General features: G+C 44.4%; 1 protein-coding gene and 1 long non-coding RNA gene across 4 annotated transcripts in view; one reads left to right on the top strand and one right to left on the bottom strand.

The window, feature by feature from the left end:
- LYRM9 (LYR motif containing 9) overlaps positions 1-13,730 on the bottom strand; it is a 111,528-nt gene that overhangs the window by 37,366 nt on the left and 60,432 nt on the right. The gene's annotated exons all lie outside the window — the stretch shown is intronic.
- On the top strand, positions 12,759-13,444 carry LOC129533849 (uncharacterized). The gene is made up of 2 exons (XR_008680230.2): positions 12,759-13,202; positions 13,366-13,444. It is a non-coding gene; the product is annotated as an uncharacterized lncRNA (long non-coding RNA).

Here is a 13,730-nt window from a genome sequence, read left to right as displayed (position 1 = left end):
CCACAGAGTGCTTTTTGCTGTGAGCTGCCCCACATCAACAATATTCTTCTAATCTTTTCCTTTGGTTATAAGTCGGTGAGAGTCCATTTCTGTTGCTTGCAACCAAAAACCCCACTGATAAAATTCTTATTCCTTCCCTTCCTTTATCCCCTGCTCCTCACTCCAGGCTTTCCTCCAAATGCCACCAGAATACAGAACGGACCACATGGTCAGAGGAATTGCACTTCTATTGAGTTTGAAGTGAGAAAGCAGCACATGCTCCATAAACAGGCTGAAATCGAGGTCCCTTCAGCTGCAACTGAAATGTTACAAGAGAGACAGATCCCACGGTGGAAAGCAGGCTTTGTAATGAGAGAGACCCGGATTCAAAATCCTGCTGTATGACCTTGTGCAATTACTTAGTTTCTCTGACCATCAGTTTCCTCATAAGTGTACACACACACACATACATACATACAAACATATTTTTTTTTTTGAGATGGAGTCTCGCTCTTTTGCCAGGCTAGAATGCAATGGCGCAATCTCGGCTCACTGCAACCTGCATCTCCCAGGCTCAAGCGATTCTCCTGCGTCAGCCTCCTGAGTAGCTGGGACTACAGGTGCGCTACACCACGCCCAGCTGATTTTTGTATTTTTAGTAGAGACAGGGTTTCCACCTTGTTGCCAAGGATGGTCTCAATCTCTTGACCTTGTGATCCGCCTGCCTCGGCCTCCCAAAGTGCTGGGATTACAGGCATGAGCCACCACTCCCGGCCCACATTTTTAAAATAAAAGATATGTTTTAAGTAATTGGCTTACATGATTGAGGGGGCCAGTAAATCTGAAATATTTTACTTGAAGTCAACTGACTTGTAGATGGTAACCATGTCTACAAAATGCTTTCACAGCAACACCTAGATTCATATTTGATTACATAACTAGGTACTATAGCCTAACGGAGTTGACTAAGAAAACTAACCGTCACAGAGATCATAACACTACTTTGTATCCTTGAGTATTAAACAAGCTAAATGCTTATAAAGTACTTATCACAGTGCCTGCCGTTTATAGGAATGCAATAGGCAGTAGACTCTTTTCTAACAAGCCTTTGTTAGAAAGGCTTTTTCTGTTAGCAGAGGCAGGAAAGGACAATATAATAGCATTCATGCAATGTGCTGGAAACCAGGCTCTATCCTAAGCACTTTATAAATATGAACTGATATTTACTGATTTTATTTAATCCCCCAACTACCCTAAGAGTTAGGTAATCTTATTTAGATGAGGAAATAGTGATCCAGAGAGGTTAAGTAAATTGCCGAAGGTCACACAGCCAGCCTGTGGTATGCCAGTAGGCAAGTAACTGCCTCTCTGAATCAGGCTGCCCATGAGTGGTCTCTGCAGCATGTATTACCCAAGAGAATGTCTTCCCAAGTGTCAACTCCAGTTAAAACCTTGAGATAAAGTGTGCCCTGCCCTATCACTTTAAGGAAAACTCCACCCAATCCCACAAACATGGCCAGATTTAGTTGCCAGGATATTTTTGAAAAATATTTTAGGGTAGAATATCACACCCCCACCACACTCCCCCTCTACTCCACCATCTCCCCATCATGAGAAAAAGCCAACCCCTTTCCATCTAAGAAAACTTGGCGGAGGTCCCTCCCTACACATAAAGAATGGCTGCTTCTACGCACTTCTATCAGGAGCGTCGTACAACTAACGAACTTTCCAAACAAAGAAACAGCAAGTCAGAAATAAAATCATGTGCTAATTGTGGTTTTCCTGGAATGGATGACTATATAATATTCTAATCAAAAAGCTGGAATCACATTTGCGTTTAGACAAGGCTTGTTAGAAAAATACATGAGAATAAAAGGAGGCCGTAAGACCACGGGTGCTTCTCCCAAGGCCAGTCATTACTGCTCAGGGCAGGCAGCCAGCAAGTGGGAAGTTGCCCAATTTTGGTCAAGTCCAGAACTCCAGGGATGCCCCCTTGTGTCCACTAACTCTCTCAGGGGCCCCCAAATCCTACTTACACTATGGCCACCTAACAGCATTCAGGCAGCTCCCATATCAGTTTGCAGTTAGCGGGAATCCTCTCCCACAGCAGGTGTTCTTTTTTCCTTTTCAAAACCATGCTGGAAATTTAATATTCAGTAAAATAGAGTGCCATGATAATGTTTAAAATCCGGCCAGGTGCAGTGGCTCATGCCTATAATCCTAGCACTTTGGGAGGCCAAGGCAGGCTGATCACTTGAGTCCAGGAGTTTGAGACCAGCCTGGACAACATGGCAAAACCTCATCTCTACAAAAAATGCAAAAATTAGGCAGGGCACGGTGGCTCACGCCTGTAATCCCAGCACTTTGGGAGGCTGAGGCAGGTGGATCACCTGAGCTCAGGAGTTGAGACCAGCTTGGCCAACATAATGAAACCCTGTCTCTACTAAAAATACAAAAATTGGCCGGGCACAGTGGCGGGTGCCTGTAATCCCAGCTACTCAGGAGGCTGAGGCAGGAGAATCGCTTGAACCTGGGAGGTGGAGGTTGCAGTAACCCAAGATCACGCCACTGCACTCCATCCTGTACAAGAGCAAAACTCTGTCTCAAAAAAAATAAAATAAAAAGAATACAAAAATTAACCGGGCATGGTGGCACTTGCCTGTAGCCCCACCTACTGGGAAGGCTGACGTGGGAGGATTGCTTGAGCTCAGGAGGTCGAGGCTGTAGTGAGCCATGATTGCACCACTGTACTCCAGCCTGGGCAACAACAGAGTGAGACCTCGTCTTGAAAAATGAAAAAAATTTTAAAAATAAAAAATTAATAAAATAAAATTAAGAGTCAAGGAATTTCTAACTGTGACTGCTTTTATTTGGGTGGAAAATAATTCCAATGTAACAGGTATGGGATCATAAACATATACGAAGGCACCCCCAGGTGTAACTTCCTCTTGTAATAAGGAACATCTCCAACAGGCCATGGGCTATGCATGCTAGGGTAAAACTGTGATGTACAAAAATCTAAACCTGCTAGAGCTTGATGTTTTCCTTCCATCTTTCCTTGCTCCTTCTTGATATCAAATTTTTTCTATCCTCCCCAGAAACTGGGCCCCCGGGTCTAGAGATTGGGATCTTCTGGTTGGGCAATGGCTCCTCTTCAAGGCAATTTCAAAAGCCATTCTCCTTTCTGTACCAAGTGGTGGAGATTAACATTTCAACCAGGCATGATCCCAGATCCTGAGGATTAATTTGGTGGTGTTTGAGTGATATCTACCGGTTACGCCCTGGGGTTTGGCTGTCTCCCTTGTCTTTATCTGTCAATGTCAGTGTCAAATTAGGGAGAGAAACAAAATAGGACAAGCCAAGGGCAGCCTTTCTGGGAGTTATGCCAGGCTGGCAAGATGAGGCAGACAGAGCAATGTGCTAGCAGGTCACTACTGGGTCAGATGATAGAGAAATGGGGTGTCTGCAGGGACACACATGGGACTTTGGGTTCAGAGGACTGAGCTAAGGTCAGAAGTTGGGGAGGTGAATTGGAGTCCGTGTTCAGAAATCCATACTGGGTATGATGGTGTGGTCTGAGCATGACAGACAGGCCAGTCACAGAGAGGAACAGAATCAAAATGCAACTCCCAGGCCTGAAGATGGAAAAAAAAAATGCAGCGTATGAATAATCGTCACACACATTTCATTCATTGGTTCTTATCCCTGTCAACTCCTTCAGAGCCACAAGGCCCCTGCAGACACTCCTGCCCCACCTTCCAGTCACTTCCAGGCATCCAGAGGGATTCTCAAGGGATGGCCTCACAAATGGCTGCTGTGGCCCCGACGAACACATGCTTCGGCACTGCTTGCCTCTCCATGCACCACCTGCCTCCCATGCACCCAGGCAAGGTGCCGTGTGCCCGGATGGCTGCAGTACCCTCTGCCATGCTCACCACCTCTCCCAGGCCTTCCCACTGCAGGCCATGTCTATATCTCTCTGCCTGTGGGCTTTCTGTGGTGATGGGACCCCACCCCCTCTTCACACAGCAGGATGCAGGAGAATTAACAGCCCCTCTAGCTGCCCCAGCAGCAGCCCCCAGCCAATGACTGAAGGAGTTGCTGTAAATACCCCACCTTCCTCATCCCTAGGACAAGGTCAATTGAAGGAACATTTCTACATGGGACTTCCAGGTTCCCCAGGAAAACTAAGCTACAGTTGACCACAGTGATAACTTGCTTGATAATGCATGTCTTAATGGCTGCTTTTCCTTCCCTGTCCCACTTTCCTGTGTCTTTACTGGTGTTTCCCAATAAATTACTTGCACTTGAATGTTTGACTTTGGCTGTGACAGTCTAAAACATTTCCAGCCTATCTCTCTGACCTCCTACTGTTGATTCTTCACACGGCAGCCTGAGTGGTCTTTGTAAATTATTAATTAATTAATTAATTAATTAATTAATTAATTTATATGAAAATAAAGTAGAGACAGGCTCTCACTATATTGCCCAGGCTGATCTTGAACTCCTGAGCTCAAGCAATCTTCCTGCCTTGGCCTCCCAAAGTGCTGGAATTACAGGCATGAGTCTCCATGCCCGGCCCTGAGTGTCCTTTGATAACATCAATCAGGGCAGATCACATCCTTGCTCAAAACTTTCCAAGAATAAAAATGCAAAACACTTCCTATGGACTGTGAGGTTCTGTGCAACCTCTGTGATCTGGCCCCTGCTCTACCTCTCCCTTCACTCCCTCTGCTCCAGCCACAACGGCCATCTCGCTGTCCTTCAAACACTCTGAGTTCTCTCCTGCCTTCAGTCTCGTGTGCCTGCTTTTCCCCTTCCTGGAGAACTCTGCACTTAGACCTCTGAGTGGCTCACTCCTTCTCAATGTTATTCAAGTGTCAGCTCAAAAATCACCTCCTCCAAGAAGCCTTTTCTGACTACCCAATCTCAAATAGCCCTGTTCTCAACCCCCTGCCCAGTTAGTCTTCAACACTGATGACTACCTAAAGCTCTCTTGGGTATGTATTTGTTGACGTGTTAATTTTATGCCTCTTGTTCTGACCCTGGTGCCTAGAACATTGCCCAACACATAGTAGGCACTTGATAAATATTTGTGGAATGAAGAATGATCCAAGCAAGAGAAGAAGAGAAATTAAGACAATGGCAATAGCAATGGAGAAGAAGAGATCAATTGGGAAAATATATAGGGGAGGGAAGCAGTGATATCAGATGACCTATTAGATATAGAAGGTAAGGGAATGGAGGCTGACACCAAGCTTGAGAGCCTGCAGGGATAGGGATGCCATTCACCACAACAGTGAGTGCAGGAAAGGGCCAGGGCTGGAGGGAAAGATGGTGAGTTCATGTGGACATGATGCATGTGAGAAGTCCATGAAATGTCCAAATGGAGATGTCCAGCAAAGGGTTAAAAATATAGGTCTGGAGCATCAGAGAAAGGAGGAAACTAAAGATTTGAATCTGGAAGGGGTCAGCAATGTGCAATTGAGCCTGTGGAATAGAATGACATCACTGGAGGAAAACATTAGAGAAAAGTTTGCAAACTAAATTGCTTTCAGGGACCAAGAAAATAATTCAGATGAGTGAAGTAGCTCAAATCAAAATGATAAAGAGTGGTGGTTAGTGCAGTGAGAATTCAAAATAATATCTGCTTTCTTGAAAGACTTTCACAGTAAACGTTATTTAAACACTATGGGGGCCAAGCAAAACAGGTCTTGTGTAGGCCACTAATGTGAGGCCTTTAATGTAGAATGAGAAGTTTCCCTGTGCTACTAGACCCTGAGAACACCAACATTTAATGGGCAGGCATAGAATAGAGTTTCCAAATGAGACTGATGAGGAGCAAGAAGAGAGGTGGGGTAAACCCAACAAGATTCATGGTGCAGAAGTCAAAGAAGTCAGCATTATCAAATGCTGCCGATGGGTCCAATGGAGTGGAGTCCAAAAGGATCCCTGGATTTAGCCAGAAGGAGTTAATTGATGGCAAGAGCAGGAGCAATGTCAACAGGTAGGGAGTGGAAGACAGAAGCCAGGCACAATTTGATGAGAAATCCATGGAAAATGAGGATGTGGCAACAGTAAGAGGATAGGCCATTCTTTCAAGAAGTTCGTCAGTGAAGGAGAGGATGGGGACCCCGTAATTTCATACTGGATATGCAACAGAAATGAGTACTTGTGTGCAAAAAAATGTAGAAAAAAATGTTGATAGTAGCTTTATTTATTTATTTATTTATTTATTGAGACAGAGTCTTGCTCTCTCACCCAGGCTGGAGGGCAATGGCACGATCTCAGCTCCCTGCAACTTCCGCCTCCTGGGTTCAAGTGATTCTCCTGCCTCAGCCTCCTGAGTAGCTGGGATTACAGGCACCCGCCACCACGCATGGCTAATTTTTTTGTATTTTTAGTAGAGATGGGATTTCCCCATGTTGGCCAGACTGGTTTTGAACTCCTGACCTAAAGCGACCCACACACCTCAGCCTCTCAAAGTGCTAGGATTACAGGTATGAGCCACTGTGCCCGGCCAGCTTTATTTATTTATTTATTTATTTATATTTTTGAGGCAGGTCTCACTCTGTCACCCAGGCTGGAGTGCAGTGGCATAATCTCGGCTCACTGCAACCTCCATCTCCAGGGTTCAAGTGATTCTCCTGCCTTAGCCTCTTGAGTGAGGTTGGGACTACAGGTGTGCACCACCACACCCAGCTAAATTTTGTACACATGGAACTCAGCTAGGAAGCTGGAAATACTCTGTATCTTGGATTTGGGTGGTGGTTCCAGGGGTATATACCTATGTAGAAATTCTTTAAGCTGTACACTTAAGATTTGTATAAACATAAGATGTGTGTATGGCTGGACATGGTGGCTCATGCCTGTAATCCCAGCACTTTGCGAGGCTGAGACGGGTGGCTCACCTGAGGTCAGGAGTTTGAGACCAGCCTGGCCAACATGGAGAAACCCCGTCTCTACTAAAAATACAAAAATTAGCTGGGCATGGTGGCACTTGCCTGTAATCCCAGCTACTCGGGAGGCTGAGGCAGGAGAATCACTTGAACTCTAGAGGCAGAGGTTGCAGTGAGCCAAGGTTGCACCATTGCAATTCAGCCTGGGCAACAAGAGTGAAACTCCGTCTCAGAGAGAAAAAAAAAGATGTGTGTATGTAATACTTCAATTAAAAGGTGAGAAAATAGGCCAGGCACTGTGGCTCACGCCTGTAATTCCAGCATTCTGGGAGGCCGAGGCAGGTGGATCACTTGAGGTCAGGCGTTTTTTTAATTGTTTTTGTTTTTGTTTTTTTGAGATGGAGTTTTGCTCTTCTTGCCCAGGCTGGAGTGTAATGGCGCGATCTCGGCTCACCGCAACCTCCGCCTCCCGGGTTCAAGCGATTCTCCTGCCTCAGCCTCCTGAGTAGCTAGGATTACAGGCATGTGCCACCACCCCAGCTAATTTTGTATTTTTAGTAGAGACGGGGTTTCTCCATGTTGGTCAGGCTGGTCTTGAACTCCCGACCTCAGGTGATCTGCCCGCCTCGGCTTCCCAAACTGCTGGGATTACAGGCGTGAGCCACCGCACCCGGCCGAGGTCAGGCGTTTGAGACTAGCCTGGCCAACATGGCAAAACTCCATCTCTACTAAAAATACAGAAAATTAGCCGGGCATGGTGGTGGGCGCCTGTAATCTCAACTACTTAGGAGACTGAGGCAGGAGAATTGCTTCAACCCAGGAGGCGGAGGTTGCAGTAAGCTGAGATCATGCCACTGTACTCCAGCCTGGGTGACAGAGAGAAACTCCGTCTCAAAAAAAAAAAAAAAAAAAAACACTGAGAAAATAAAGGAGAGAAAGAAGACATTTGGCTGAGGAGGAGACTGGGATTTTCATTTAGAACCAGCTCAGTTCCTGCTTTAGGTCTAATGTTGTTAGAGCTGCTGTGGACATTTTGGCACAGAAGAAAAAGTTGAAACAAAAAAAAGACAATCACAAATTATGTATGAATTACAAGGGAAAAATGGTAACTTTATTTATTTATTTTTTGAGACAGTCTTGCTCTGTCCCCAGGCTGGAATGCAGTGCCATGATCATGGTTCACTGCAGCCTTGAACTCCTAGGCTCAAGAGATCCTCCCACCTCAGACTCCTCAGTAGCTAGGACTAAAGGTGCACACCACCATGTCCAGCCAATTTTAAATTTTTCTGTAGAGACGAAGTCTCACTTTGTTGCTCAGACTGGTCTTGAACTCCTGGACTCAAGTGATCCTCCCACTTCAGCCTCCCAAAGTGCTGAGATTACAGGCATGAACCACTGTGCCCAGCCCAAAACAGTAACTTTATCGTAGAGAAAAAGCAAGAAACCAAAGCTAATCTCACCAATACTAGAGCAAACTGACATCCTGTGTCCACTGATATGATGCACTAGGAAGGACACAGTATCATTTCAGTGGTATTTCTGTCAAAAATACAGAACCTGAATTTTATCATGAGAAAATAATAGACAAGTCCAAGTTTAGGTACATTATACCATATAACTGGTCTTAATCTTCAAAATGTCAAGATAAAAAAAACACAAAGAGGGCCAGGTGCAGTGGTTCACGCCTGTAATCCCAACACTTTGGGAGGCTGAGGCAGGCGGATCTTGAGGTCAGCAGTTCGAGACTAGCCTGGCCAACATGGTGAAACCCTGTCTCTACTAAAGATACAAAAAATTAGCTGGGCGTGGTGGCAGGCACCTGTAATCCCAGCTACTCAGGAGGCTAAGGCAGGAGAATCACCTGAACCCAGGAGGCAGAGGTTGCAATGAGCTGAGATTGCACCATTGCACTCCAGCCTAGGCAACAGGGTGAGGCTCTGTCTAAAAAAAGAAACAAAGAAAGGCTGAGAAACTGTACCAGATTAAAGAAAATTAAAGAAACCTGATCATTTAAAACAGTATGTATTCCTGAAGTGGTTTTTGGACCCAGAAAACATCTGTAATGGGCATTATTGTGATAATTGAAAAAATAATTAAATATGAACTGTACATTAGATAATAGTCTAGTATCAAGTGTAAAATTTTTTTGATTTTGATAACTACAATGGTTATATGGTTGTCCTTAGGAAACATACACTGAAGTATTTGGGAATAAGGGGGCATGATGGCTTCAACTTGGTTTTTTTTTAAGAGATGGGGTCTCACTATGTTTCCCAGCCTGGGCTCAAACTCCCGGGCTTAAGTGAGACTCCTCCCTCAGCCTCCCGAGTAGTTGGAACTACAGGCATCAACTAACTTTTTAATGGCTTAGAAAAAATGCAGAGAGAGCAAGTGAGTGAAAAAGAGAAAACAAATGGGACAAAATGTGAACAATTGGTGAATTTGAGAGCAGGTTATATGGGAATGCCTGGTACTATTCTTGCAACTTTTCTATAAGTCAGAAATTATATCAAAACAAAAAAGTATCAAAAATAAACAATACTCCCCAGACATGGTGGTTCATGCCTATAATTCCAGCACGTTGGGAGGCCAAAGTGAGAGGATCAGTTGAGCCCAGGAGTTCGAGACCAGCCCTGGGCACGTGAGACCCCTTCTCTACAAAAAATTTAAAAATTAGCCAAGCATGGTGGCACTCATCTGTAGTCCCAGCAACTCCAGAGGCTGAGGCAGGAGGATTGCTTGAGCCCAGGAGCTCCAAGCTGCCATGAGCCCTAATAGTGTCACCGCACTCCAGCTGGGGCAAAAGAGTAAGACCCTGTCTCAAAACAAACAAACAAATCAAAGCATGACAATTTAATAAACAAAAACAACATTGTGTCTCTATAAAGTTTTTAAAAATTTTTAAAATAAGATGTGGTACCTTTGATATAAAAGGGAAGGGCCCAGGCCAGTCTTGTGAAAGCATAAAGAAAGAACACCCTTTCTCCCAGGGCCACATGCCTTTCCCAGCTTGAATCAGGGAATGAGAGAGGCACCTGGGTCCCAGCATTCCTGGACAAACAAACAGAACACACCAGACAGCTAAAGGACCGCAGCCCTGGCTTTGGGGATTTCTTGGTTATGGCATTTCAGAATTTTTGCCAGTAATAATTGTCCAAACACACACACACACACACACACACACACACACACACACACACACACACAAGAACCTTGCCACAAGGGACTAGCTTGAGACTAAGCTATTTTCACCTTGGAATGATAATATATCAGTGCAGTTAAGGTCACAAGCTTTGGAGTTTGTTTTTTTCTGGGTTCAAACTCCGACTTTACCACTTGAGAGAAGGATGTCCTTGGGCAAGTCCACTTGATCTCAGTGGATTTCACCTTACTCATCCTTAACACAAGGCTTTAGTAGTACCTATCTCACAGAGCCATTGTGAGAAATAAATGAAATAATGAATGCCAGGTACTCGGCACTATCTCTGCCTCACAGAAGGCACTCAATAAGTGCAAACAAATATGTAAAAAACCGTAAAATGATTCTAGGAGTTAGATGTGTTTCAAAAGCTGGTTAAGGGGCTGAGGACTTTCCTAGGAATAACTTGTGCTCACCGAATATTTACTCCATGCCTGTCACATGGAATATTTGATCTCATTTAATTTTCAAAACCACCCAATGAGTCAAGTATTATTTGTATTTTACAGACAAGAAAATAAGATCTAGAATGGGTAAGCTGTTTGCTGAAAGTCCCCCAGCAAATAAGAGTTGGATCATTCCAGAGCAAGCTTGTCCAACCCACAGCCCACAGGCCACATGCAGCCAGGATGGCTTTGAATGCGGCCCAACACAAATTCATAAACTTTCTTAAAACATTATGAGGTTTTTTGTGATTTTTTTTTTTTTAGCTCATAAGTCACTGTTAGTGGTAGTATATTTTATGTTTGGCCCAAGGCAATTCTTCTTCTTCCAATGTGGACCAGGGAAGCCAAAATATTGAACACCTTTGTATAAGGCAACCCAGTTTGATGCCAAGACAAAGAGGTTGAGGGATGATATGAGCACCATCAAATGTCTGTCTTCAAGACTGTCCTTCAATTGGTAACCTAGAAGGTCCCAAGTCTAAATGGGGATCAAGTGAGTTGGGCCAAGTGGGCTGCAATGGCTTTTGAAGGAAGCCAACCAAAGCTATTGCCTAAGATATCCCAGCCTGGGTTCCAGAAGCTTAGACGGCAACCAGTGATGACTCCAAAATGGGGCTGGCTGCTACTGGAAGCAGTACCCTTGGCACAGATAGAAAAGTTGTCAGCAATGGGCACTGGCCACCTTAGCATGGATGCTGGCGGGTACCAGCAGCCATGCATCTTCTGCTGATATCAGCAGGAAGCACCTGGTGACAAGCTGAAGTCTTAGAGCAGGACTTTGGAGATGGAGGGCTTGAGGGTACGGATAAGAGGACCAGACTAGGGGACACCTATCAACACCACTGCCAAGGACTCTCATCACAGTGGGGGAAGTGGAAGCAAAGCAAGAAGAGAACTACTGCTTGGTAAGAGAACTGCTTTTTTTTTTTTTTTTTTTTTTTTTGTCACCCAGGCTGGAGTGCAGCTGCAGGATCTGTGCTAACTGCAACCTCTGCCTCCTGGGTTGAAGTGATTCTTCTGCCTCAGCCTCCTGAGTAGCTGGGACTACAGGCAGGCGCCACTACGCCTGGCTAATTTTTGTATTTTTAGTAGAGACAGGGTTTCACCATATTGGCCAGGATGGTTTCAAACTCCTGACCTCATGATCTGCCCACCTAGGCCTCCCAAAGTGCTGGGATTACAGGTGTGAGCCACCGCGCCCGGTAAGGACTCCATTTTCTACCCCTAGGCTAAAGAACCTGGAGGATTATAGCTTACAGAGCAGAGAAGAATTCTGATACTCATACCTGCATAGTGCTAGCTAGTCAGTAGACAATACTTAGATAATTCATTTTCTGATTTCTGACATTAGTGAAAGGTTGGGGTTTTGTTTGTTTAATAACAGCCTTCATTTAGATCTTTGCAAACAGCCTTGAATGAGGAATGTCCTTATGTTTCAGGGAACATATCAGGCCTGGAAGTAGCTTTTTTAGGATAAGGCTCACTCATTGAACTTCAAATGCACTGACTCCAACCATTTCCTAAAATAAGGAAAATCTGTCTGCACAGACGGCATTTTCACTCTCCTGAATGTTTTCTGTTGGTTGGTTGGTTGGTTGGTTTTATTGGTTGGTTGGTTTTGATACAGAGTGATATAATATCATGAAGAATATTAGTCAGGAATGGGGCACAGGTCTCAAGCAGGTCTTGGGACCTTGGGCTATTAATCTTTCTGGGCCTTAATTTACTTATCTATAACATAAAAGGACCTTAATATATGATTGAGAAGGCCCAAACCACCTTTAAAATTTAGATCTGTGTCTCCCCATCAGACCTCTCTGGAGACACAGGATCTTATTCAACCTCACACAGATTCTTGGGTTTCTGCCATTCACATCTACATTGAAAATTCTCCCATAAACTTTATACAAGTCCTTACGGAATCGTTAAAGCTTTGCAAGAAAACAACAGTACCCATTATAAAAGCCCAAGAAACAGAGAAGAAAATCATGTTTTATAACCCGAGAAATCTGTCCAAATCCTAGAATTTTTCTTCAGAGTACATCACAAGAAGGAACAGTCTCTTCCTTCCTAATGGGAAAGTCAGGGTTTCTTTCATTTCCACCTTGTTCGCTTGTAACCGCTCTCACCAGGCAAAGTTCTGAGCAAGTGAGATGGACTCATCTCGGAACTCCAGGCTGTGTTTACATAATTGGTAAAAGAAACATTCCAATCCCATTCCTTCGTCAGCTCCGACAGACCAACCAGCATCCGCCTCCCACTTGCCACTTTGATAGGGGTGACTGGTATCTCCATCTCCTTATCTTTGTTGATCATGTTTCTGGGTTTCCAATTGCGTCAACTTAACTGGTTGCCAATAATTCTATCATCTGAGGGGAAAGCAGAATCTCAACTGAGCATGCAGATGTCCTATTGAGACTTTGCCCATAAGGGAGCGTCTTTGGTGCTTAAAATTCCATCTTTTGGACCTCATATCAGTTGATGTTTTTAGTTGCATCGGAAACCAACTCTAAGTGATTTAAGCAGGAGAGAAAGTTATTTAAGGATATTTATAGTTCACAGAATCTCTGGAGGAGCGGGGGGCTAGAAAACCAGACTTGAAGACTACACAAAGAGACTCCGAGTCCCCCTGGGACTGACCTGAGATGACCAGGGAGCTGGTATTTTTAGCTTCCAGAGGTAAATAACAGCCTTCACTTCCAACAAAACTCATTAGGTAGAAAACACACCAAACATGGGAAAGGCGTTCCGGAGCTGGGCTACCAAAGAGAATAATAAATGTTCACTATAGTTTCATCTTCTAGTTTTGTACCATCCCTGAAACATTTTCTTTTTCCTCCAGGAGCCTCAAAATTACAGTTAAGTCTACAGTCAGACAGAAGGAAACTGGCATTTATTAAACACCAACTTTGTGCCTGGAAGATTCACTTACAATATCATAATCTTTACAATAACTCTGCAATATGGATCTCATTATCAGCATTCTTTTTTTGTTTGTTTGGTTGGTTGGTTTTGGTGGTTTTAGTGTCAGGGTCTCACTCTGTTGCTCAGGCTGGAGCATGGTGGCATGATCATAACTCACTGCAGCCTTGAACTCCTGGAATCAAAAGATCCTCCCACCTCACCTCCAAGTAGCTGGGACTACAGGCATGCACCATCATGCCCAGCTAATTTTCTTTTTCTTTTTTTTTAAGAGGTAGGATCTTG

Source organism: Gorilla gorilla, chromosome 4 (genome assembly GCF_029281585.2).
Source record: "Gorilla gorilla gorilla isolate KB3781 chromosome 4, NHGRI_mGorGor1-v2.1_pri, whole genome shotgun sequence".
Taxonomy (NCBI): Eukaryota; Metazoa; Chordata; class Mammalia; order Primates; family Hominidae; genus Gorilla; species Gorilla gorilla.
Note: the sequence above shows the minus strand (reverse complement) of the source record. Positions and strands in the feature narration are given on the sequence as shown.